Here is a 25,513-nt window from a genome sequence, read left to right as displayed (position 1 = left end):
ACGTAGGCTTGTATATACTGCAGGCGTTGTATATCTCGGATTCAGCCGGATCGGACCACTATATCATATAGCTCCCATACAAACCCCAAAGTCACGAACAGTGACTTTTCTCAATAACTTCGTTATTTTCTATGCTATTATCGTGAAACTTAATATTAGAGAGTTTACTACGCCTATAAACGACTATGCCAAATTTGATCAAGATCGGGTGACTATATCATATAGCTCCCATACAAACGGCCAAGTCACGAACAGTGACTTTCTCAATACCTTCGTTATTTTCTGAGCTATTGTCGTGAAACTTAATATTAGAGAGTTTACTACGCCTATAAGCGACTATGCCAAATTTGATCAAGATCAGGTGACTATATCATATAGCTCCCATAGGAACGATTCTTCGAAAACAGTGACTTTTGTAAATAACTTCGTTACTTTTAACGCGATTGCTTTTAAATTAAACATTTCTTAATTTAATATATATGTTAATGACTGTGCCGAATTTGATAAAGACTATATCATATAGCTCCCATAGGAACGATCGGTGGAAAACAGTGACTTTGATCAATATCTTCGTTATTTCTTATGATTGTAGGCCTTTCTTTCTCAAGCTTAAGCCTTTTTAGATAAAACGTTCTTTTACATTGATGGCTAATAGGTAAGGATAGAGTTACCAAAAAAGTTGCAAGGGTATACAAACTTTGACGCGGTCGAAGTTAGCCCCGGCCCTCTGGTTCTATTTACATAACTCTATCTTTCTCTCCCTCTCTCTCTCTCTCTCGTATTCTATTCATTTTCCTATATTTGTCTGGGTTTTTCCTCTTTTTATTTATCTTTGGTAAAAGGTTTTAGTTTTGTTGTTCTCCATGTGAGTGTGTGTGTGTGTGTGTGAGTCCATCAATAGTGGCTTAGACTAAAAGGTTTTTTGTTTAAAGGCTTTGCAAAAGAAAGAGAGAGAGCTATGAAAAACGCTTAGCTGGGCGAATATCTATCTAAATGCATTCCGCTCGGACATTTGCTTTAGAAATGCATGAGGAAATAATTGAATTTGTGGAACGAACGAATGCAAATTAGTCAAAAGCAAAATATGTTCATGTTTTCGTTTGATTTGGTCATTTGATTTGCAATTTGCAAGTGGCAACTCCAAATGAAACAGCTGATTACAAAATAAAAAACTATAACTATTGTAAGTATTATCAATCTATATATGGTTTTTAGATCTTTTATTGCTATAATATTGAAAACTTATTGTTTAGAAAGCTTCTAAAGATCTTAGACCAAGATGATCTGGCAACGCTGGATGGTATATTAATCATTTAGAATAGTAACTGATTAATTCTTCATAAATTTATTGATATTCAACCTTTATTTTAACAATTTAAATTTGCAAATCATTGATCACTATCGGATTATGTAGTTAATATAAGCTTTTAGTGTTAAATGACATTGATCTGGCAACGCTTATTTGTGAAAATTGTTTGTTGATCATTTTCAAACGTAACTTAAGGAGCTATTTATTTAATATTTTAACTTAATTGAAACCATTTAATACTTTCAAATATTAAGAAGTCAAAAACTAACATCTGGCAACGATGGATTCTTAAAATTATTGATATTTTGGGTCATTTGGAAAAGTCAATTTAAGCCTTTTCATTTAAATTGTAAATAAGGATTAAATACTTTCATTTTGTAAAAGAAAAATATGAAAAACTAAAGAGCTTTCCATTATTTCATGGGAAATCAAATTAATTTTATATCCTAAAAACTTTTGACATTTTGTTGGTCGGTGACTGTACGAATATTTCATTTGAAATTCAATATTTCAAACTAAAATAAATATTTTTTGTTATTATTGTAATATGAATTTCCATTTCCGCTCGACAAACCAGTTGTGTATGTTTTCTTTTTCCCAAACCGCTGCTCTGTTGCATTTGGGTTGCTTCGGTCCAGTCTAAGCAAATAAATTCGCAATATTCCCCAAAAACTTCACTCGCTTCCCGCCCCCACCAAACCCTCTTTCGACAATGCATTGATGATTTATTTATGCCTGCATGGCATACGACAAAAAAGCTGCATTGCACTTTATCGTTTTTTTAGGTCTGGCGGCACCCTTCTTCTCTATCATATTTAAAAAATTTATTTATCAAAAAAACTTTTTCAAACGTTGCCAACAAAACAAACACTGAAAATTGAAACGAAAACCCTGTGAACAACAACAACAGTGCCCAAAAAAAGTATTAATGGAATATGGTCGAAAATTCTGCAGAAAAGCGCATACAAATACACACACACACACACAGATACTCACATATGCAACATATACACAAATTACTAAAGCAAACAAAAAATAATAAAAAAGCGGCGCTTAAAAGGCAACAGACACACAATATTTTTCAAAAGAAACAGCAAAAACGTATCTTTTTATGCTGCTACTGCAGTTTGCTGATTGTTTATCTAGTTGCTGCAATGGCCCAATGGCAGAGAGCAAATCAAGAAGGAGGATATGGGTCTAACCAGGGGGGGTGGGGTGGACACTGCAGCATTTTAGACCACGCCCATCAACGGGAAATGAAGTTTTAGGCAAAATACGATGAGAGAGAAAAATAAAAACAGATACGAAGGTGTGGGGGGCAGGTGTTAGGGAATTGAAAATTATATTAGGTAACATGGCCCAAAGGGAAAAACGGAAATGAACTAGCAATACATAGGATGGGGTTAGCTTAGCTAGCTAGGATACAATATATCCACCTACCACGTATAGATAGATAGAGAGGAACAGTCGACCCTACAGAGAGAGCTTAAAACGCAATCTCTAGATATTATCTAAACAAACAGAAAGTTTTTAGTTAGATTCTAAATTGGTTTAATATTAAGCCAAAAACAGCCTCAAATTTTCCTATTATACATCACATTGTTCATCACATTGGTCATCTAATTGTACATTACATTGTATCAAAACATATATCCTATATCTATAGATCTTTGAATTGGTTCATCAATGATTTATTTAAGCATTTTAAATTGTATAACCTGAGAGTCCTGAGTCTTTATTAAGAAGTATGTATAAAGATCTGAAAACTGGACTTTTATAGTTATGTCCTGATAAAAATTACCTAAGCCAATTAAAACTACAATATTTCTAGACAATTTGCTTACTTCATTTTTCTATTACTAAAAAAATTCAGATTCCTTAATTCAATGAATTAGTATTGAGAAAAAATACAGGCTATTTAAATATTTTTCAGAGAAGGTAACAAAAAATTGTTGTTGGGATTGTTTTTTAAGGCTCTTCTTTTTTTATACACATTTTCTGTTCGTTGTTCTTATTCTACTTGTACTTCTATTTCTTTGTTTCTGGATGTGCATAGAGCCATGACATGCAATAAAATGCCAAAAGAAAGGGTAGATGATGGGCTACGTTGGGCCCTGTTGGGGCGGAGGCAAAGTGGAGGGGCAACTTCAAAGGGGTTAGAGGTGGTTTAGACATGCGGGTTGAGGATGGTTGGCAGCCCCTGTCTGCCACTCGACTTGTGTCTAAATTAAACTTCATCATCGTCAACACGATGGAAAAACGGAGCCAAACGCTGCAAACACACAAAAAGTGAAGTTGAATGCAAAAAGGGAATAGCCAAAGCAACGATATGAGCCAGGCGGAAGGCGGGCGGAGAGGGGCGTGGCAGTTTGGAATTTTTGTAAAAATTGCATAGCTCTGTGAAGGTTTTTCCTTTATTTCTCCTCATTTTTTTCTCTGGTTCTTTGGTTCTGCAGAAATTGGCATTTTGTGGGTAAAAAATAAAAGAATGTGAAAGGAAAACGGGACGGGCCAAAAGAAATCAGAAATTATTGTAGATTGCAAGGACCTAGGACCCAGGCAGCAGAGAGCCATGTCCAGCCAGCATGCAACAACGAAACTGAACCCCAAAAAGAATGGGCAAAGCAGGTTACACACACATACACACATACATATATATAGAGAGAGAGAGAGAGAGTATGCAAAAATTAAAACAACAAAAAAAGAAGCAAGTGAAGTGCATAAATGGATTTTATAACGTCCAGTGCTAAAGTAAATTTATGCTTTTTAATGCAATTGCAGGACGAGTAGACCGTAAGTGGGCGGCCAGGGTAGGGCCGAGTTGGGCTGGAGTCGCCGCAGTCAGCTCAGGTCACGAGTGGATGCAAATGGAGGAGTATGTAGGTTAGCCCAACTCCAGCTCCACGCTTCGTTTGCTCGGGCTAAAAGCATTCAGTGAGTGGAGAAAAATGAAAAAGGGTTGGGCCCCCACCGAGTAGCAGTAGTCGGCGTAGTCATGGCCGTCGGGCAGACAAAGTGACATTTGTCGTTAATTGCAAAATTTATGGCCAGGAATCCTACCAGGATTCTTTTTGCAAAGATGGCCGGAGGTGATGGGGACAAGGGTTGTAGCATACAGGAGGGATCACAGTTCGCAGTCATGAATAAAACCAAATAAAGCATTTTAAATGCAGGAAAGCAAAACTTACGTTTAGTTAGATGTCCTAATTAGTTGGTCACAAAAGCAATTGGGCTTACCTGCAAAAGGGGAAAACAAGAAAAATTTATTTGAAATATAATTTGTAAGCAACTTTTTATTAAAAGACTGAAAAGAATGATATTAGAATTAGCTATATAACTTATGTATAATGCTGTACTTTGATAGACAACCTTTGACATTTATGATAAAGAAAAGATTTTATCATTCATTCCATAACTTTTAAACTAAATAAGCATTATAGACTATGTATATGCATTTTAGATTTGTGGTCTATAGATTATAATTCAGAAAATCTCATTTCCTTGGCATTAACAAGTAACTTATTTAAGCCGAATTGATTATGCAAGTGTTTCTCAAGCAATTACACAAATTGACTTAAAGTGCAACATCTTCTGCTCATCATCTTGCCATCGTCTGAAAGTATCTTTTTGGGCCAAGTTAGCGGCATTGTGGCCTCTTCTCAACTTGAAAGTTAACGCTTCGTTGGGCAATTTGTGGAATTTTTATTTCATTTTTGGGTTGTAAGTCACACTTTCGAGTGTGGTAAGCCTCAGAAACGAAAATGCATTGCACATCTTACAAAAGTTTTCTTGCACTTGTTTTTCTCTGTTGTTTGTTATTTTAATTTATGCTTTTTCCCATGTTTTGTGTGTGTGTGTGTGTGTGTTATGCGTGGGTGATTCCTTTGCATTTCCATTGTTTTCGGGGGGTTTTCTTTTTCTGTTGTTGATTGTCTTGTGCAAGGTGTTTCATGGTATTACTTGGCGATGGTCACTGATAGGGACAGACGATCAGCCGACCGCCTGTTGTGTCTAATTAAAATGCAGTTTCGGTTGCTCACCTCAAGTGCAACACTTTTATGTCCGTGATTTACAGAATAATCAAACCACAATCAAAAAGAAGGCCAAAAACTAAAAATAAAAAAAGGGCAAGAAGAATCTTCGTAACCATGAAATTGAATTGCTACTTTGAAGTGCACTCAACGTCATGAATTTGATTGGGTGCGAGAGCGGTGAGGAGAGGGGAACAAAAAGGGGCCCACTGTTGCACACATGGCTGCACGTCTGATAGACAGGCCAAGAGAAGGTAGAGTAGACCAAGGGGAAATGCTGGCCTGAAGGTTTTCTCTATACGTTGTGTTTTTTTTTTTTTTTCTGTCTTTTGAGTGGTGGGGCAGGGAGAGAATATACAACTCAACTGAACTGAATTGCTGCTGCTGCTGGCCACCTAGTTACCCACACTAATTACCAAAATGCAGTCAATGGCAATCTCACTTTGACGTTGTTGCAAGTGCAGAGCATAGAGTAATGGAAGGTGTTGGAGCCACAGTTGGAACAGTTCATTAGAAGCAGCTCAAAGCAACATGAAAAACATTTGATGAGGTTTATCTTCTCGTTGATTGGAAGAGGTGCACAAAAAGTCATTAAAACCAGCCCCCAAATACAAAGAGGAAAAAAAAAGTGCCAGAATATGTCTATTAAGAAGCAACTTCTTTTCGATAGATATAAGTTGAACTTTTGATTTTTGAAAATGTAAGTTTCCAGGATGTTAAATTTTCGTTTATTTGTATATTTCCACATAAAGTAGTTACTTATATTAGAAACAATCTTTTAAATCATATCATCATTTCATACCGAAAAGGATTAAGATAAGAATAGAATCATTTGTTTTAACTGCCATTAAAATTCGAAATTTTTCATACAAATGACCATAGAAAAACTCATGAAGAAAAAGAAACTGAATCCCCTAGAGTTCCTTTACCTAACCAAATGTATTCATTATACCTATCCTGTCTAACTTATTCGAGTCTTCTGTCTATCTAAGAAGCAATTTATCGACTTTGATCTGTATGTTTTTATCATCTATCTTCATTTTGTTATTGTAAATATATATATTTTTCCTATCAATCTATCAATGTAGATATTAAAGCTGACTTTCGATGGACAATCGATACATTTCCTGAATTTCCTTTCAGCCCATCCTCCTCTCTCCCCCCGTGTTGTAACATTTCCTTCTTTGAAGATAAATCAAAGTATAAAATATTTCATTGCAATGATAAATGGAAATGATTTCCATACTTGCACAAAAAGGACCCCCAACAGTTAAAAATTAACCACAATAATTGCAATTGACAAGAAGAAGAGCAACCCTTTTTCTTGCAGAAGATTCTAACGGTAAACGTTGCATATGTGAGGATTGCGTGTATTTGGGTTTGCTTGGAACCCTTTTCTTCCACTTCGGCACTCTCGCATTTCTTGCCCATTCTTCCACTTCCACTTCACTTCTTTCGGCTTGTTGCTTTTGTTTTAACGGAAGCTGTTGCTGTTGTTTTTATGCTTTTTAATTTCCTTAACAATTTCTTTTGTGCTTTTTTTTTTTGTTTTTTCTTTTACTTGGTTGTTTTCCATTTTTCCCCCTTTTTTCGGTGATTGTTCCACTTCTTGTCGCACAGAGTGCACTCCAGAACGTCTTTGCTTGACTTGGCTTTTCGAATTTTATGCCAAGATGGGAGGGGCATTAGGTATGGGGTAGGGCAAAGAGAAGAAGAAGATGAGGAAAAAAAGTAACACAACATGAATTGGAATATATACATATATGTACATATATATATGTATGAATGTGTATGTATGTAGGTACGTGACACAATAATACCTTGAAGTGAGCTCTTGGTGACGCCGGCGCTAGAAGAAGATTGAGGCAATTCACAATTCATTCATCTTCCATAGGTTTTTTTTTTTGTTTGTTTGTTGTTGTTGTTGTTGTGTTTGTGTTTAATATGCGTATATTATACTTGACTTAATTAGCTATTATTAAAATGAAATTGGGAAAAGAAAAGGTTCTAAACAATTAAATAATCATTTTTCTTCCGTTTCAACAGAAAAAAAAAGATACTTTTTGTAAAGATGAGATACATCCAAAACAGAGTTGGATGGCCAAACGAAGCAAGACAAATCGGATGTGAAAATGCAATTATAGTTGATTGAAAGATTCAGTAAGGAAATTTACAAAAATATTTTGTCTTTAGTCTTGAAGATAGTTTAGTCAAATAGTTGCTCTGCGCCTTAACTTTTCCAAAAATCAAAAAAAAAAAACACCAAAATATTTTACCAAAGATGTTTTCAATCAATCTAGTTCATCTTGAAATAATTGTTTTTTGGAAAAAGATATTTCAAAATAATATATCTGAAAGAAGTACCTTAAAGCAAAAGTTTGTCAAATAAGTATCTTGATGAGGTTACCCACAGAAGTAGCTACAAGAAGAATTTCAAAGATGTATTTACAAAAACTAAAACCGAGAAGTATTTACAAGAAGCTTTTTAAAGAAGTTCCCTAAATCAGTTACCCAAAGAAGTATTTACAAGTATTTTAGAAAACATTTTCAAGAAGTATCTTAAACAACTATCTCAAAGAATTCTTCTAAAAAGTTCCTTAAAAAACTACCTCAAATAAGTATCTTGAAGATACTATACACATATGTGTAAGTGCCAAAACAGTACCTCAAAAAAGTCATCAAACAAGTATTTCGAAGATATCAAACTTTGTTTTCCGTTAACATTAAAGATGGCTAGTAAAAATATATTAAATTAATATCCATTTTAATAGATTTTAAATTCTAGGAATTTGACACATTTCAGATCTACTGTTCAGAGATCTTTACCTAGTCGTGTCCCATGGTAGACTGATCGCCAAAAGCTCGCTCTAGGTCTAGTTTCGCGCTCTCTTTCTCTCTCTCTCTCTGTGACTTTCTGCGTGCAATAGTGCGTGAGAGAGCTTTGGGCAAAAATATAAAAAAAAAAGTGCGTGAGAGTTTTTTTTTTTTTTTAAACTAAAATATGCCTATTGGCAAAAGAGCTTTGCGCTCTCAGTTTAGATACATATGTAAAAAAGTATCTACATACATATGTATGTATGTGTGTTTTTTGTGCGTGGTGTATGTATGTCTGTGTGTGTGAGTGTGTGTATTATAGTTTGCATTAGCCGAAAACCATTTTTAGATTTTCGATTGTTGTATTTGCAGTTGGAGCTTTGCCTTTAGTTGTTTTTTTTTTGTTTCTTTATTTCTTCTCATATATTTATTGCGCGTGAATGTCATTTATAAAACAGGAAAAGCTTATGGCCACTGCAAAAGCTGTGAGTGTGTGAGTGCGCTGGTATGTGTCTGTGTGTGTGCGTGTGTGTGTGCGTCTACGCACATTTTTAATTATGTTGTGCGAGCTCAAGGTTTTTTCTATCGCTCGTTTTTTGTTGCTGTGCAGGCGTCGGCGGCGATAGAGCGCTGCCCCCTCCCTGCCCCCCTACCACAGCCCTCTCCTCGGTACGCACTTTGAGCCAATTTAATTGTAGGCCAGTCTGGTGGCAGCAGAAGCAGCAGCAGCAGCAAAGTTGTTGCTATAATTTTGATGCGTAAATTTTTCGCTGCGTTATGTATACATACATACAAATGTATATGTATGTGTGTGAGTATATAGACACATATGGCTTTGTATGTGCATACATACATATGTTTTGCTCTTTTCATTTTATATGCTTCAACAAGTGTATATGTATGTATGTATGTATGTAATCTATATGCCAATGCCTTTTTTTTTGCTTTTGTAATTTTGGTGCTTTTTTTTTTTGTTGGTTTTTAAATTTTTTATTTATTTGTTGCGCCCTTCTGCTGTTTAGAATTATCAACGCAGTTCTTTTCTATGATGTAATAGTTTTAAATTGACAAATTCTTTTTGTCAAAAATTCATTGTCTTATAGTTTTCGTTTTCTATGACAAAAAATTTGAAATATTATTCTTTAAAACATTTCATTTTAAACGCATTTTCACATGAAATCCTTCTAATATTTCTATTAAATTCTACTGAAATCTTTATAAAACATGATGAGCTGTCAAAATATTTTCACTTTTCCTCATAAGAGTTTTCTAAAATATATATGATTAGTAGTCAAAACTTTTAAAAGTGGCTAAGCATTATTTATTTATATGAATTTCTTTTAAAAATTCGAAGCAGATTCAGATATTCTCTCCAAGTTTATGAAGAATTAAGTTTTTTTGGCTAATGACAATTGTCTAATCTACCTATCACTTATATTTTATGACTTATTTCACTTAATATCGACAAAATAGTTAAGTTTCAAGAAATTACAACGATAAATGTTTATCGATATCAATGTTTCGGATCGATAGGGATCTGCTAAGTAAATGTTGGGATCGACAAAGTATATAAGAAACTTTTGCTATGCCTATAAATCCTTTACTTCAGTTTATGTAGGGTTAGTTTCAATCTGTTTTTTTCTTTAAACAACGTACTAAAAGCTTGTCCTCCTTTAGCTACTTTCATTCTAACCTTTTAAAATTTGTAGTTATAGATTCATTTCATTAAACTTAATGACAAATTCCTTAAATATTCTCAATTCTTCAGTTATCTGGTTTTATGGTGCCATAGAAATTTGCATGCTAAGCTAGAACTTGCCATCATATTTTGTTTTAGCATTTTATTATGGCCATTAAATGTTAACAGAGGCACGCACTTATTTCCACTCTGAGCTTGGACTTGGACTTGCATTTTAGTTAGAAACTAAAATGAAACTTACATGAAATTTCACCATAAAAATGGTATGAATGTATGCGTATACATATGTATATATGTATGTATATGTATATGAAATAATCGCTTTTATGAACTGTTAATTAGGCTTATCAAAATTACCAACAAAACGCGCTAAAAAAAAAAATTTCATTAAAAAAACTAAAGGCCGCAAAACTAAACTAAATGGAGGAGGGGAGGAGAAGATGGAGATTGTCATGGAAGTGCAGGGGTGGAGACGTTGATGGAGTAAAGTATGCGGAGAGGGGGGAGGACGGCAATGAAAACCTGTCAGTGTCAGTCAAAGCGACATTTTTTTCTTCTTTTTTTTGCTTTTCATAGCACTTAAATGTTGCCTTTACATATACATAACTATAGGCCTATGCGAGAGAGAGAGAGAGCGGGCGTATGTAAGCAAAAGAGAACAAGTGAATGTGAGAGAGAGATATTTTGGGGGGGATAGAGATAGCGAGAGAGAACTATGTGCAATGCTTTGGCAAACTAGCCGTTTTTTTTTTTTTTTTTTATTCATTTCTCCTTCTTCTCTATCTGCTGCTGCTGTCTCTCTTTGCCTAGTTGCTAATTGCCCAGTTGGCTTTTGCTCTACTTCGCTTCACTCACACCTTTTGGCGAAACTTTTTGCATGCAGGCAAATACATACACATAGAGTCACTCTCTCTCTCTATGTGTGGGTGTAGCCACGTACATAAGTGTATGTGTATGTACATATACATACACACATGTGTACATATATGGTCGCCATAGTCGCCGCAATAGTTTGCACAAATAGAAAACGCATTTCATGGGCGGGCATCGTTTTGTTTGATAGTTGTTGGCTCTTTTTTGCCTTCCATTTTTTTTTTTTTTGGCTGGGCTTTTGGGTTATCTGCATTGAACAGTTGAAATGAATGTGTAGACGCACACACACAAAGATAGAAATATGTCTGTATGTGTGTTTGTATTTCTATTGACGACGAGTCATAAAAAATTGCCATGAATGGGTCTGTAGAAACCTGAAGCAAAACGATTTCTGTAAGAATCTATAGCTCCATATAATGAATCGACATAAAGTCAAAGTAGTCCATTTACTTAAGACTAAACTATTTCTTATCAAAAATGAACTAGTACATTTAGTTTAATGAAGATTTGCATCTTCAAATTTTAAACTAAAAACGTTTTTGATATGTGAATATTAGATAAAGTGTCGGTAATTTCCCCCAAAAGTATGCAATAGGCAGTTAAGGAATGTAAAGAACAGTTTAAAATTGAAAAACCCTTTTTAAACCCAAAGATTAACTTCGCATTTTGAGGCATTGCTGGATTTAGTCATATGAAAAGGCATTAATAACCCTTAAAGTATGCAATAAGCAAGGTTAAGAGCTTTTGGGAATGGGAATCCTTTAGCTAAAAACTTGTCCTCATTGTTAACTACTCTATATAGACAATATATTATTAACAGGGCTTTGAAAAACTTCTTTGACTGTCTGTTGCATATTTTAGGGGGGAAAATATGATTCTTTACAAGTTTCAAGGAGTTGTTTAGAGCATTAAAATAAAAGTATCTCGTTTTGGTTTTGATGAATGAACGTAGGACCCAGATACATACATATATTCAAAGTTTATATAACAGTTGATTGGTTTTTAGGAACAGTTGTTTATACTATCGCTTCATCTTTGTCAAACTCAATATTCCTTGTAAAATGAAACCAAGGAACAAGCATAAGATGTTTTCTTTTCAAGCCAATCGAATCAACAAATCTATAAAACTGCATTATAATAATTTTATGGTGAACAATAAACAAACATTTCAGTTCAGAAAAAACATTGTTTATTATATGTACATATGTACTTCGATTTCATTTCTGAGCACTTGAAATTAGGCTCCAAAAAAAGTGCATAGGCAGATATTTTATCTCAAATGACGACAACCGCCAGACCGTTGCCTCAAATGCAACTCTATGCAACGAGTTAACCAACTTGAAACAACTGTAATAACAACAAAAGGCGGTCACAATAATCATCCCGCATCGGGGGAAGGAGGAGGAGGTCAACTGCTGGAAGGGTTTTGCCGCCGTTTCAACTTTCTTGCATTGTTTCTGGCTAGCTTCTTGGTAATCGTTCACAATTAAAAATTCAAAACGAACTGCAGTGGCAAGTCGTAAAAACGAAACAATTATTACAGACCAAATAGAAGGATAGGAGAGGCAAGGCAAGGCAAGGAGGGTTGGGCGATAGTTTGTGCCGCGGGAGGGACGGACACTTTACGCAAGTGTCGACGACAAACCGAAAGAAACATTAAGTGTTCTCCACCACAAGGGCAGCGACTATTAAGATACTCTCTAACAAGATTATTTGGGCACTCTATTAATGATGCGCTCTTTGCTTAGTTTTCAAAGGTGATTCCCCTTACCTAAGCATTGTCTTTACTTAGATTCGACTGAGGTTTTCTCTTATATCATGGAAAATGTTAGAAATGTAAAAACTATAATATTTTGTGTAATCTTTTACTTTACCCTTGTCTTAGAAACGTCATCGTTGATTCCCTCACAAGTTCTTTTACTTTTCAGTAATCCCCATATACCCCCATTTCTTGCACTCTTTGCTTCCAGGGTATGCACAATAAAGTCACTAATATTGCATTGCGTCAGAGTGTCTGATGCAGCTAGACAAAAAAGAAAGGGACAGACATAGAGCGACATATTCTTAGAAAAAAAAGAAACAACGATTGTGCAAATGCACGTGAACAAGAGATAGAGAGGGGGGGGGGCAAAAACAAAAACTGAAACTTCCGACAAGTGAAAATGCAAGGCCCCAACGAAAGAGACGACTAGACAAGAAACAAAAACAACAACCAAAAATGTATGTTGTGCATTTAATTAAATGCGGAAGACCCACAGAAAAAAAAAAAATAACAAAAATTGTTACTACATTTAAGCGCACGCATAGAAAATACACACACACACATACACAAAGAGAGGCAGAGGGAGAGAGAGAGAGAGAGATAGAGAGGAAAAAAAGTACACACAACGCACAAAATTTGGAACACGCTGTGGCCTAAGTAGGTCAAAGTGGCAGCAGCTACAGCAACAACAACGACGCATTTAACCAGGGGGAAGGTATGATGGAAGGGAAGGGGAGGCAAGGCAGACCACCAAAAACTATTGCGTGTCAACTGCGCGACGCAGAAGAGGAAGAAGCAACAGCAGCCGCAACGCAACATTATAAGAAATAATACAATTGGATATATGTAAGGACGTATTTTTGGTTAATTTATGTCCAAAGCAATGTTTGCACTAACCGAAAAAGGGGTGTGTTAACTACTGCACAAGATACCCTACTCAAAAAGGGGTTTATCTACACACATAAGAACAAAGAGTTAAAGAGAAAATGGCCAATATACGACGAGTACATAGATTCAGAATTTGGATCCTGAAATCGGCCAAATTAGGAATCTACACCTATACCTATGATTACCCAACGTTGTAGTGGGCGTGGCAATAAGGTAAACCTCATATGCCTACATGCTTTACAAGCTTACATACTAAATTTGGTAGCTATAGATAGAAAGGTCTTTGAGATCTATGTGTTTATACAGACGGACAGGGCTTTTGGCCTCTTTGCGTTAAACTAAAGTGAATCAAGCTAAGATTAAGAGCGAGTTTTATAACCTAGTTTAACAGTTTAGGATAATAACAACTGATAGATGAAATCTAAAGGAACTTTTCCAATTACCAAACCTGGCACCAAAACCTAACCTTACCTAACTTTACTTCGGAAAAATGATGTTAGGGTATACAAAGTTTGTCATATTTTCAGATCATCCCCAGCAATTGCTATTAATATGCAATGTTGGACAAGTTTGTTAACAATAAATCATAACGCACAAAAAAAGTGCGTAGACTACCAAAAATTTTCAGTTTCTGTTTCTTTTTCATTTCTGTATTTTTGCATAAATTATAAAAAATATATATATTGTTGTTGTTTGTTATTTTCGTTGCCTTTAATTGGTTGCCAAGTGTGAGTCGGTGTAATTGTTTGCAAATGTTTGCTCGTTCGTTTGTTTGTTTTAGTGTAAGCGGCCGCTTTCTAAAAAAAAAAAAAAAAAAAAAAAACACAAACTGAAAACTTCGTGTGACAACCAAAACTAAAAGCCAGAGAGACAAAAAAAACGAAAGAGTTAAAACATGAAAACATAAAGGCCTACAATTTGCATAAGACATATGTCATGGAGCCAACTAGGCCTAGACCTAGACAACTTGGAAGATTTTGTTAAGATAAACGAATGATTTGGGGTCTTGCCGGAAGTTTCATGTTGAAAGTTAACCGAAAATATGAGCCACTGGGCAAACTTTAATTGAAATGAAAATCGAAATCAAAGCTTCTCCCTAACTTAGAGGTTAACAAGGATTTGGAGTGGGGATGGGGATGCATTGGAAATCTATTTTGAAACTTAAGAGACGCACTTGGACACCTTGGACCTTACTTTGCTCAATAAAACTAAGAATAACTCTGAATATATACTAAAAAATATTTTAAAATTTCTAAAAATCATTAAGGAAAGTCTTAAGTCCTTGATTTAGCTAAATATTATGCCAAATATCATAGTCAATTGAGTTTAATTAAATTTCCAAAAAAAACTAAGATCTTGGTCCTTAAAATGTTGCCTATGGACAACAATTAAACGGATTAATATTTCATTTAAAATTAAATGAAATTAAAATATAAAATTTAAGTGAAACTCACCTTGAAATCCAATTGCAAATTTTCGCATTAATCCAAAAAATCCTTCAGTATTCTCTCTCTCTCTCTTTTTCTTCTTCTTATTTTGATGGTAATTTTGGTTTGTTTTTTTTTTGTATTTATAAATTTTGGTACAAAAAATGTTTTACAAATGTAATTTGTTTTCTTGTATTAAGATTTAATTTTTGTTGTTTTTGTTTTTGTTGTTGTATTGAATATTTTATCAAAATTGTTTAGTATATAATCTTATATAATTTGCATATACTTAGGATACATAAATATATATATATATATATAAATATATTACTTGATCGAAACGAAATTTTAGATGCAAACTAACACACACACACGTTTTGCTTCTGCTGCTGTTGTAGTTGTTGTTGTTACTGACGGTTGTTGTTGTTGTTGTGGTAATTACTGTTGCTGTTGTTGTTGTTGCTGTGTTTAGTATTGCTGTATGTCCGAACCAATAATTTTGAATAGTTGACCAATTTCTGAGTGGCTTAAATTTTGTTGATTTTTTTTTCTCTTTTGTTGGGTTTTTTTTTTTTTTGTTTCAAAGAATTTTTATTAACTGAATTTGTTAAATGATTTATGTGTTAATTATTTTGCCGGTTGTTTTTCCTTAAGTTTTTGTTGTTGTTTTTTTTTTTTTTGTAATTTAAAAAGTTACATTTGACGATGTGTGGACGTTAGTTAAATAAATATAGATACAATATATATATTTATATTCTATTTATTTTTTTTCTTAATTTTTGCACGCACTTTTCCTAAAACGTTTTTTTTTTTTGTATTTAGATTAAATTTCAAATTTTCATTTTAATTTTTTTTTTTTTTTTCTGCCAATTTGAATTTTTGCGTTGCTTTTGGTTATAAAAATGTTTTTTTTTTCAGTTCATGTTTTCTTTTTTGGTTTTGTTTTTTTTTTTTTTTTAATTAGTTAAATGTTCATAAATTGTTGGTGCTGCATTTTGTTGCCGTTTTTGGTGCCGTTGCAAGATTTTGTTGTTGTTGTTGTTGCTGCTGGTGTTGTGATTAGTTTTTTGAGACATTTTCACAGTGACATTTGGCTAAAAACATAAGCAAAAAATCGAGTTAGGAAAATTTTTAATTTCTATTCTTCAAAATTTTAAACTATTTTTAAAGTTTTTCAGGAAAAAATAGCTTTATATACGAAATTCTCCAAACTCTCCACTTCTATAAAATGCTTAAAAATGATTTTCTAATAATTCTCCACTAATGTAATCACGATATTAACTTAGTTGGCTGTTTTTTATTAAGTCTCCAAACTCTCCACAAGTCAAATGAAGTTTTGTAATATCTTTCAAATGCAGTTTACATTCATTTTTTGCATAAAATATTAGTCCCCAAAGTCTCCACTTAATTAAAATGTAGTTTTAATGAAGTCTACACAAGTCTCCAAATTTATTTTACTTTTTTTTTCTATTCTGGTGTATTGCATCGTTTAAAGACTTTTTGAATGCACTGTTTAGAAGTCTACAAACTTCTTCAATCTCTATTGGAGACTTTGCCTAAAGCATTTTTTTATTCCTTAGTTGTAAGTCAATGAATAATTCATTCATTAGAAATTCGTTGGCTTCTTATCAGCATATGAACCTCAAAATTTGCAATTTTAAGAGCAGAGATTATTAATTTTTAAAATATTTAGTTTTGATTACACATACAATCATATTTTTAAATGTCTTACGGTCAAGCAATTACTCAATACAACTTGTTTCGCCCTGTTTTTTTTTTTTTCCCCAGAGCTTTTAAGTGCCTAACAAACATGTGAAATTTTTATCGCTTTTGTTTGTGGAGTCTGGGATAATGTTAAACTATTACAAATTTATGAAAATTCATTGCCCAGCTGTTTGGAATATGAAATGAAATATAATTTTCTGTGATCTGATAGAGTAGAAAAATATTTATCTAATATAACAAATAAATATTTTTCGAATTGAATTGGGAGACTTTTTAGCTTGACACCATGGCCGCATTGAGTGTGAGAGAGACAGAGAAAGAAGAGGCCCTAGAACAGAGACCATTTTCGGAATATCAAGAAGTTTTTCGTATCGAAAATTTTTAAAATGTAAGTCTATGCACTTCGTTTGATTTCATTTTGTGGCAATTGCTTAGAATAAAATAACATTCTTTGCCAAATCACTTATTTTGGTACATTTAGTTTTAGTTTTTATATGTAAATTTGATTCATAAACAGTTTACTAAAAGCCGGTTTAATGGATCTTTCTTTGTTTTATATTATCGAAAAGGAAAAAGTTGAATTTCTTTTGGTTGGTTTCTGTTTTAACAAGTGCAACCTAAGAAAAGGGTTTTCCTTTTCCTATTTCTTTTAGTTTTTATTCTTGATTGCACTGCTTAACAAAAACGCACGCACACACCAACACACTCACACTCACTCACACACACACACATAAACATATGTACATACATATGCATAAAAGCGGACTCATAAAGGGGTTCAATTTGTTTAGTCCATTTCCTTTTTGTCGGGTTTAAGGGAGGGTGGGCAGGGTAGAACTGTTCTTGTTGTTGTTGTTTGTTGCCGATTCTCTACTATTGTTGTTTCTTGATTAAAAATGCAAAAGTTTTTTTCCTTCTCCTTTTATTTGTCGTTCTCGTCTTTACGTTTTGCTTTGCTTTACTCTGTTTTTTTTTTTCGTCTGTTTGGCTCTCGTTTTTGGGTTGCTGCGTTTTACCGTTTTTGAAACTGCAGTAAAAAAGCGAGAGAGATAGAGTGAGAAAGAGAGAGGTGAGAAGAGCCGCAACCCCATTTATGCAAAGACACACAGACACAGACAAACACTCATGCAGGATTTACTTGCACACACACTCACACACACACATACGTACATGCATATGTAATAGAACTTTGCGGTTTTTCTTTCTTGTACATTGCAGTTAAAATTCAAAATCAAAAACACAAAAGCAATTTTTGTTTTTTTATATTTTTACCTTTTCATCACGAGTCAAATAACGTAAATTCTGACTTTTATACACGCACACACACATACATACACAAATATGCACATACATAAATGGACACTTGTCAGTTTTATTTTATTTAATTTTTTGTTGTTGTTGTATTGAAACTAATTTAAAATCATAAATTAAAATGTTGCATTAAATTAAAAAATTTTGCATTTTATTTATAATGATTTTTTTTTCTTTCTTATTTTTTGCTTTAATTTTGGCTTTGTTTAAACTTTTTTGCTTTGAAAAATTTCACTTGAATTTGCATTGCATTGTAGGAAATTAATATAATTATTTATATATATTTATTTATTTTCGTTTTGTTCGTTTCGTTTAAATTTTTATGAATTTTTATGTGTTAGTTTATAATTTTAATTTTTGAATTTTTATATGTTTTGTGGTTTTTACACGAGAGACAAGACAAAAATGCACATAACTGCTGCTGCTGCCTGCGAGCTGCGAGCACCACCGAAACCTAGAGCCGAATAGAATTTCAAAAATCAAAATATAACATGAATGCACACGAAAATTCGTGCCGTAAATTCGTGCCCTCTCGCCGTAAAGTTACGTTTAGCTTTTTTGAATGGAGACGACCAATCAGCGGGCAGCTAAATTGCCCCTACCCTGTATTTGATGCTCGCTCTCTGTATGTTGATGCCTATATTTTTTCCCCACCCGTTATTTGATGCCCGGCTCCCAGTATTTATTGCCTACATTTCCCTTCTTGCCAACGGGGTGCACGCTCTCTCAGATGAACTTGTCCCGAACATGTGTTCGTGAGCAGGCCCGATGGGGGGAAAAAAAAAAACATGCAAAGAGCGTAAGAGTGAGTGGCAAACGCAGCAAAGCGCAGCCAAAGGTTAGAAAAGCATAGAAACTCCCGCTCTCACAAGTACAGTGGTTGCAATGCAATTCCACTTGCAATTATATGATGTGTGTCGTTTTCCCAAGACAGTTCTTATTGGGAAATATTGTTTATAGGAATATCTATCTTTGTAAATTTATTACTATTCACTAGGCTAGTGTTAACAAAAGTGTGGCAAATTCATCAAGTTATCCATAAAACTAATTGTTTATATACACATATTGCCCCACTGTTAAAGAGAAGCGTCAGCAGAGGCAGCAAACAAGTTTCAGTTTGTGTATGTGTGCTTTTGTTTTTGATTTCGTTGCAAATGCAAAAGATTTGCATTGGTGTGCGAGCCCGTAACTGAACAAGAGAGTGAACGAGAGAGAGAGAGAGCGCGAGCGAGTTAAACTTATTGGACTCTCTGAGAGACAATTTGCTAGGCTCTCTTGTTTACTAACTTTTGCTTGCTCTCACTGTCTATCTCTCTCTTTATGATGATAATCCAATTGGAATGCAAGCGGCTCTACTTGCATTTCTCCAATTGGGCAGCATTAAGGATATTAAACATTAAGCAAATGTATTTTTAATTGTTTCTTTATTAAATTCTTATCTATAAATTTAAAACGTTGTATTAGCAAATTTAGTATGATGTCATTTACAGTTGCAGCACTCTAAATGGTTTTGTATGTATGCAGGATACACAAACCAACACATACTCGCACTCACACGCACACGCATATAGTATCCTTGCTGTTATTGTATTTGGGGTGAGTTTTTGTACATTTTACTCTCACCGAATTGCATAAGGCCGCATGAGGTAATAACTGGTAACTGCTATTGAGTCCTGCCCCGAGAGTCCTGAGTTCCTTTCGAGCTTAACTTGCGCTCTCCGCTCAAGTGGAAAAAAAGGGGCAAAGCGAAAAAAAGATATTAAAAATAAGGAAAAATAACTCTGGTTTTCAAATCCTTGCCTCCGGGGGGGTACCTATACATAGATTTAGGATGCATGATGGCCAGGTGTTACATACAAATTCACATGTAGTTCATATTATGCATTAGAATTATGAATGTTGTCTATCCTGAACTCTCGGATGCATTCAACGAGAAAAATTTGATTATGCAGCACGATTGCAGCATTTTGTCCATCGTCTTAACCCCTTCATCACGATTCACATAAGATTCCATCAAACTTGTCATCGAGCCATAAAATAGAATTGAATTATGCAAAAAAAAACAAAATTTATTTCTATTTTAGGGGTAAGTATCCTGTCTTCTTTGAGTATTGCAGAACCTGTTCTTAGATGATGCCATCGTATCCTGTTGCGTCGGCCTTATGAAGTAATGAAACTTACCACAGAAACAAGGAATGGCCTATTATCTATCAATAATTGAAGTCATTTTCAACTAAACATTTTTTAGAGTATTAAAGGATGGGATTAATTACAAATAGATATGTTATTAGTCATTGAAAATTCATTAATTTTTTAAAATTAGTAGATCATTAAGTAAGTAAGTAAATAATTAAGTTAAGGTTTTCAGTCCTTAAATAACTTGGCAAATATTTTATTACTTCTGCTTACTAAATGATTGATTGTTAATTTTGGATGTGCATTTATTTTTCACAGTACAATTTAGGCTTCGATATTATAATTTAGAAATATTTTAATCAAAGATCACACCTTATTAATCTTAGTTTACAAAAAAATACCATCTTTTAAGAGTTCTTACAAAGTCTTATAAAATATTTATTCAAATTAGATCAAATTGGAAATTCAACAAAATGTTGTCCAAGAAAAGTATCTAATTTATAATTTAGTTTTATATTTTAATTAAAAATTCTAATTCAGCAATTTCAACTAAAATTTAGTGTTTTATAATATACACTCATGATGAAAATAATAATAATTAAAATTACATTTTTTTGACTTTAAACTAGCACAACTTTTTTTCTATTACCTTAATCACCACAATTTAAATGCACATTTCTTTATTAAGCATTTGTGTATTGTTTACCTGAATTATTTTATTATTTTATTCAAAAGTTACAACAAAAAATATGAAATTTCACTTTAATTGAGTAAGTTTTATTTTTTTTTTTTTTGGTTTTCAAATCACTGAAAATCTATTTTTGTTTCATTATCTGATTAATATGGAATGTATCCACCTTTATTTTACCATTACTTTTCCCATCCGATTGGGGATACTCTTAATCAAAGCTTGGCAGGACTCTATCGAAATCTTCTTCGACGCACTCCCACAATTGTCGATTGTTGCCACTTTTTTCTGTTCCCCACTGATTCTATAATGCACTCCACAAGTTATCGATGTATATAATGTAAGATTAAGATTAAGATTTAAAATTATTAGGATTAAGATTTAAGATTATTAACATGACTTTTTTTCCAAATATTTTCACCTATTAAGATAATAGTTTAAAAACAAATACTTTTTCAATGTTATCAAAATGTAAAAACTATTTAAAGTCCTTTTGTACTTTAATAATCATTCACAAGCGTTTTCAAAGGATTTTACCACGATCCTTATAAGTAAAATAAATGATTTCAAAGTGGCAAAAGGGGCAAAGTTTCCATTTAAAGTTAAGAAATTTTCATTTATGGCTTAATCGACTCATTGTTTTGTTGCACATTCCCACAGAACTGTGGCAATCAGTCGGCCTAATCAATCTATTCAAAGAAGGAGAAAAAAGAACACAATAATGGAAACCCTTAAATGTGGCCGATCTCTCAAGGCTTCTGCCTTCCATCAACTTCCCTTATCAATGGATTGCATTCACAATGAATTCCCACAAGTGTCCCAATCATGGAATAATATCAAATTCCCTTACACACAATTGAACATGTAATTTTTTTCCCTAAAAAAAATCACAGAAATTAACCCAAAAGAATAGCATTTTCTATTTCCTTTTCATATATTTTTTGTGTTGTAATTAGTTAAAGTTTGTTTATTAAGTTAAAAGATTCGGGAATAGAAATATAGCAAAGGCAAAATGCAAAGACAGAGGGTAAGAGAGACAGATAGACAGAAATAGAGAAGTAAAGAACTGACCCTGTTGAAAAGAACTCGTTTCTCCTCTCAACATAACAGAGAGTGAGAGAGAGAGGGAGAGAGAGAGAGAGCTTTTTGTTTGTGGGGGCATATAACAACTTCCCCCATCTTTAAGTTGAGAATGTATGCGCGCATGTTCTCTCTTTCTCTCTCCCACTTGTACATAGATTCTTTGTATTGGTGCTGCTGCTGCTGCTGGCGCTGCATAACTGCGGCGAGAGAGACCAGAATGACAAAAGTTTTGCCGTATATGTGTGTGTGTGTGTAGTGAGGGAGGGGGTCCCGCTGCTTGTATGTGGGGTGGGTTCGGCATCGGCATCGCAGTCGCAGCAGATTTTACGCAATTCAACAAACACGTGGCTTTTTTTTTTTTTTTTGCGCTGCCGTTGCTGCTGCTGCTGCTGCTACTGAGCAATCCAATAAGAAAAGCTTCACTAGCACACACCAATGCAGGCCGTTATATGCGTGTGCGCCTATGTAGATGTTTGTATTAGTGCCTCGTTGCGTGTATTGCGTATTTTTGGCAGCCGCAGCATACAATGGCCGACAACGTCGACAGAGGCGCAGCTTAACAGGGACGGACTAACCGTGGGAGAATGATTTTTATGAATTATTACTCTCCCCGCTATTATTTAGATGCGCTCCTGGTCTTTGACTGAGGTCTTGCTACTGCTTTTGCAGTGCTGCACGCACTTTTAGTACACCGCTCCCAACCCGCCTCGTCGCTCCCCCACCCACACAACTAACCATCCGACCGGCCGACCGACCAACCCGTCTTCGTCTATTGCCGACTTCGCTTCGCAATGTTTTTGCTTAGCTACACAAAAATATTTTTTCCTCTGCCCGTTGTTGTTGCTGCAAAGGCCTATGTACCAAATGTTTGTTGTTGTCGGGTGGCGGAGGTTTTGTTGGTTAACGGGGCGGTGGGAGGCGAGAGGCGAGGTTGTGTGATGGGGTGACGTTACAGTGGGGCGGTGGTTAGGAGCATTTTATATGCTCCAATTTTGTTGGGCACCCAACCCTGCCCTGGTCCCACCCCCCTCACCCTTCTTCACATAGTCCCCCTTCTTCATCTTCTTCATCATCGTCGTTGTCGTCGTCGTCGTCAGGCACAGTTGGAACGCACTTTTGCAGCTTGCGCTTGTATATACACAAATGTGTGTGTGTGTGCGTGTGTGTGTGTGGGGCGCGTGCGTTTGTTCGTGTGTGTGTGTGTGTGCTTTTTTGGGTGTGCGTTTTTCGTGAAATTTTAGCATTTATTTGTTATGTACTTTTTGACTGCGTCGACTGACGCTGACTGCAAACGTTGTTTGCTGTTGTTGCTTGCTTTGGCTGGCATTGGTATTGGTGTTTGGTGTGCGTAGGCCCGAAAACTATTTGGCAATTACATACACACAAGTATATATAAATATGTATGTATGTGTGTGTGTGTTTTTGTTTTTTGGCGCGGGGCTGACTGTACCCAAAAAAATGCGCCGCCAAAAAAACCATTGAAAACCATTTTTATGTGTGTATACTGCATTTTGTTGTGTGCCATATTTATGTGCGCGTGTATGTGTGTGTGTGTGTGTGTGTATGCGAGTGTGTACCCTTTGGATACTGAAATTTAGCATAATTTTCTATGAATGCCATGAAATGTACATTTGTGTGGATGTAGTTCTGTCTCTATCGGTATGTAGATGGATGGATCTACATTTTATTGAAGTGCAAAGAGAATTCAAAAAGGTCCTAGTATCTAGGAAAGGATCTTTAAGAAGTAAGTCAACGTTTGTCCTGTCAATAGAGATTCCAAAAATAGACAAATTATTTACTTAATGAAGTTGTTAGTTGGTCACTTTCTAATTTAATTGCTATAGACTATAATTTAGTTGGTTTTTTTTGGTAAATTTCAAATTGATTTACTTGAAATTTTTCTATTTAATTTTTTTTACCCTTGTAGAGGGCAGGATAATTTTATTCACATTTTTTAGTTTAATTAATTGCCAATTTAGTTATCTATGCATTTTTATTCACTATTAATTATTAGGTTAGGTTAGTTAGTTTGACCTAACCTAAAACTGTTTCTTCTATTTCATATTCACTCTTGTATTCACTTTTCATTTTTATTATATCCCGAATACTCGGGGTTTATAATTTTTCATTATATTCCAAATACTCGGAGAGTTTATAATTATTTTATTTTAAATATATAAATTATTTCTTAAGTACTCTTTTTTATGTATTTTTGCAATTTTTGTTAATAACTTTTTATATTTTAGACTGAATATTCACTTTACCTTGTCTAGTTAGTTTTATAAGTATTAAATTTATTTGTACATATGTATATAGGTTTTGGTCAGTGTAGATGTTTCAATGTCCTACAACTTACATGAAGTTTTAAGGACATCTTTGGGTAAACAAATTTAAACTAAATCTCAAGGATTAAAGTTTTCATAAAACTATCTTTAAGATGGCAAAATAAACCACTGAATTTTAATTGATTTATATAGGTTTTAGTTAAAATATAGCTCATCGATCCTAACCGATCCTGTAAATAAATACTATATAGAAAAATAAAACCACAAAGAGGAAAAACTTATCGGCTATGGCTAAAATCAGGATCGCAGAGAGAAATTCAGGGCCCAGGGGTAACCATGTTCGGGCCCCCTACTTCCCTTCAAATAAATCCGCTATTTTCGACTGTGATGTATCGCTGGCCCTTCTGAAAACTGCGGGCCCGGAGGAAACCCATTCGTCGTCGTCCCCCCCTCTCCACACTCGGTGGCCTTGGTGGCCCTTTCATTTGACAAAACTTAAAATTTTCATTTTTTAAATTTTACAATATGAATTTTAGTAATTTGTTTATATTTTTTGATTCGTTTATTGAGTTTTTTGCTATCTGCCATGGTTTAAATTGTGGATACAATTTGTAAGTAAAATATTTGTTAAATAATGTATATAGAAGTTTTAAAATAATTGTAGCTTGTATTATATTCTTTCTCCTTCCTGTTCCCAACATATATTTCTAATTGATTTTAAGACTTGGAGTTATTATTCGATATATTATTCTTAATATCGAAAAGGAATCAATCAATTATCGAAAGATCATTATTACAAGCAGATAGAAAACATTTTTAAATGGATATATTTATTTAACTATGGAATAATTTGTCGTAATACTTAATTTAGATGAAGCAATTAAAAGCAGTTCCCAGATATACAAGCTTATATCCAAGCAGTTGAAAGCAGTTTTTTTCCCCACCCAATATTTCTTCATTCTGTATTGTGAAAAATTGCACAAAAATAAATATTTTCACTCAACTGCCTATCAATACACACATACACACACTCTACCCCTCTTTCACAAGCACACACACACACACACACACAAACACATGTATATATTTTATTTTTTCATGGACAAACACCCCCACAACCTCCCCCAACATCATCCTCTCTGCCATCATAAACAGCGTTTGTGTTGTTTTTCGTTGCGTTTTCAGATAAGATGATATCATTTGTTTTTGTACCGCACACAAACACACACACACACACACACAGCTACATATTGAGAGTGTGTGGGGTTTTTTTTTTTTTTTTTGGGGCTGTGGCTGCTCATTTGTGGCGCTTGCAATAAGTGCGCTTCATTGTTTCCCTTTCAATTGGTTTGAACCAGTTTAATGAGCAAAAATTTTTCTAACAATGAAAATGTGTAGGAAAGTGAAATTGTTGCATATGTTGGACCCCCAAGTATGTGTGTGTGTCTAGTCTAGGGCAGTATAACTGTAATTGGGGTTCAT

The 25,513-nt window shown here is 34.3% G+C and overlaps 1 protein-coding gene across 1 annotated transcript in view; it reads right to left on the bottom strand.

The window, feature by feature from the left end:
- Positions 1-18,288, bottom strand: part of chinmo (Chronologically inappropriate morphogenesis) — a 57,379-nt gene extending 39,091 nt beyond the window's left edge. Inside the window, exons 1-2 of the mRNA XM_068294459.1 lie at positions 17,801-18,288; positions 14,831-15,897 (exon numbers count right to left, since the gene is read on the bottom strand). The gene's annotated coding sequence lies outside the window, so the exon portion shown is untranslated. The remainder of the gene's footprint in view (positions 1-14,830; positions 15,898-17,800) is intronic.
- Between the last annotated feature and the right edge of the window lie 7,225 nt (positions 18,289-25,513).

This window comes from Drosophila tropicalis, unplaced genomic scaffold, assembly GCF_018151085.1.
Source record: "Drosophila tropicalis isolate 14030-0801.00 unplaced genomic scaffold, ASM1815108v1 contig_845, whole genome shotgun sequence".
Classification (NCBI taxonomy): Eukaryota; Metazoa; Arthropoda; class Insecta; order Diptera; family Drosophilidae; genus Drosophila; species Drosophila tropicalis.
The sequence above is the reverse complement of the archived record's forward strand: the minus strand, read 5'-3'. Positions and strand labels throughout refer to the sequence as shown.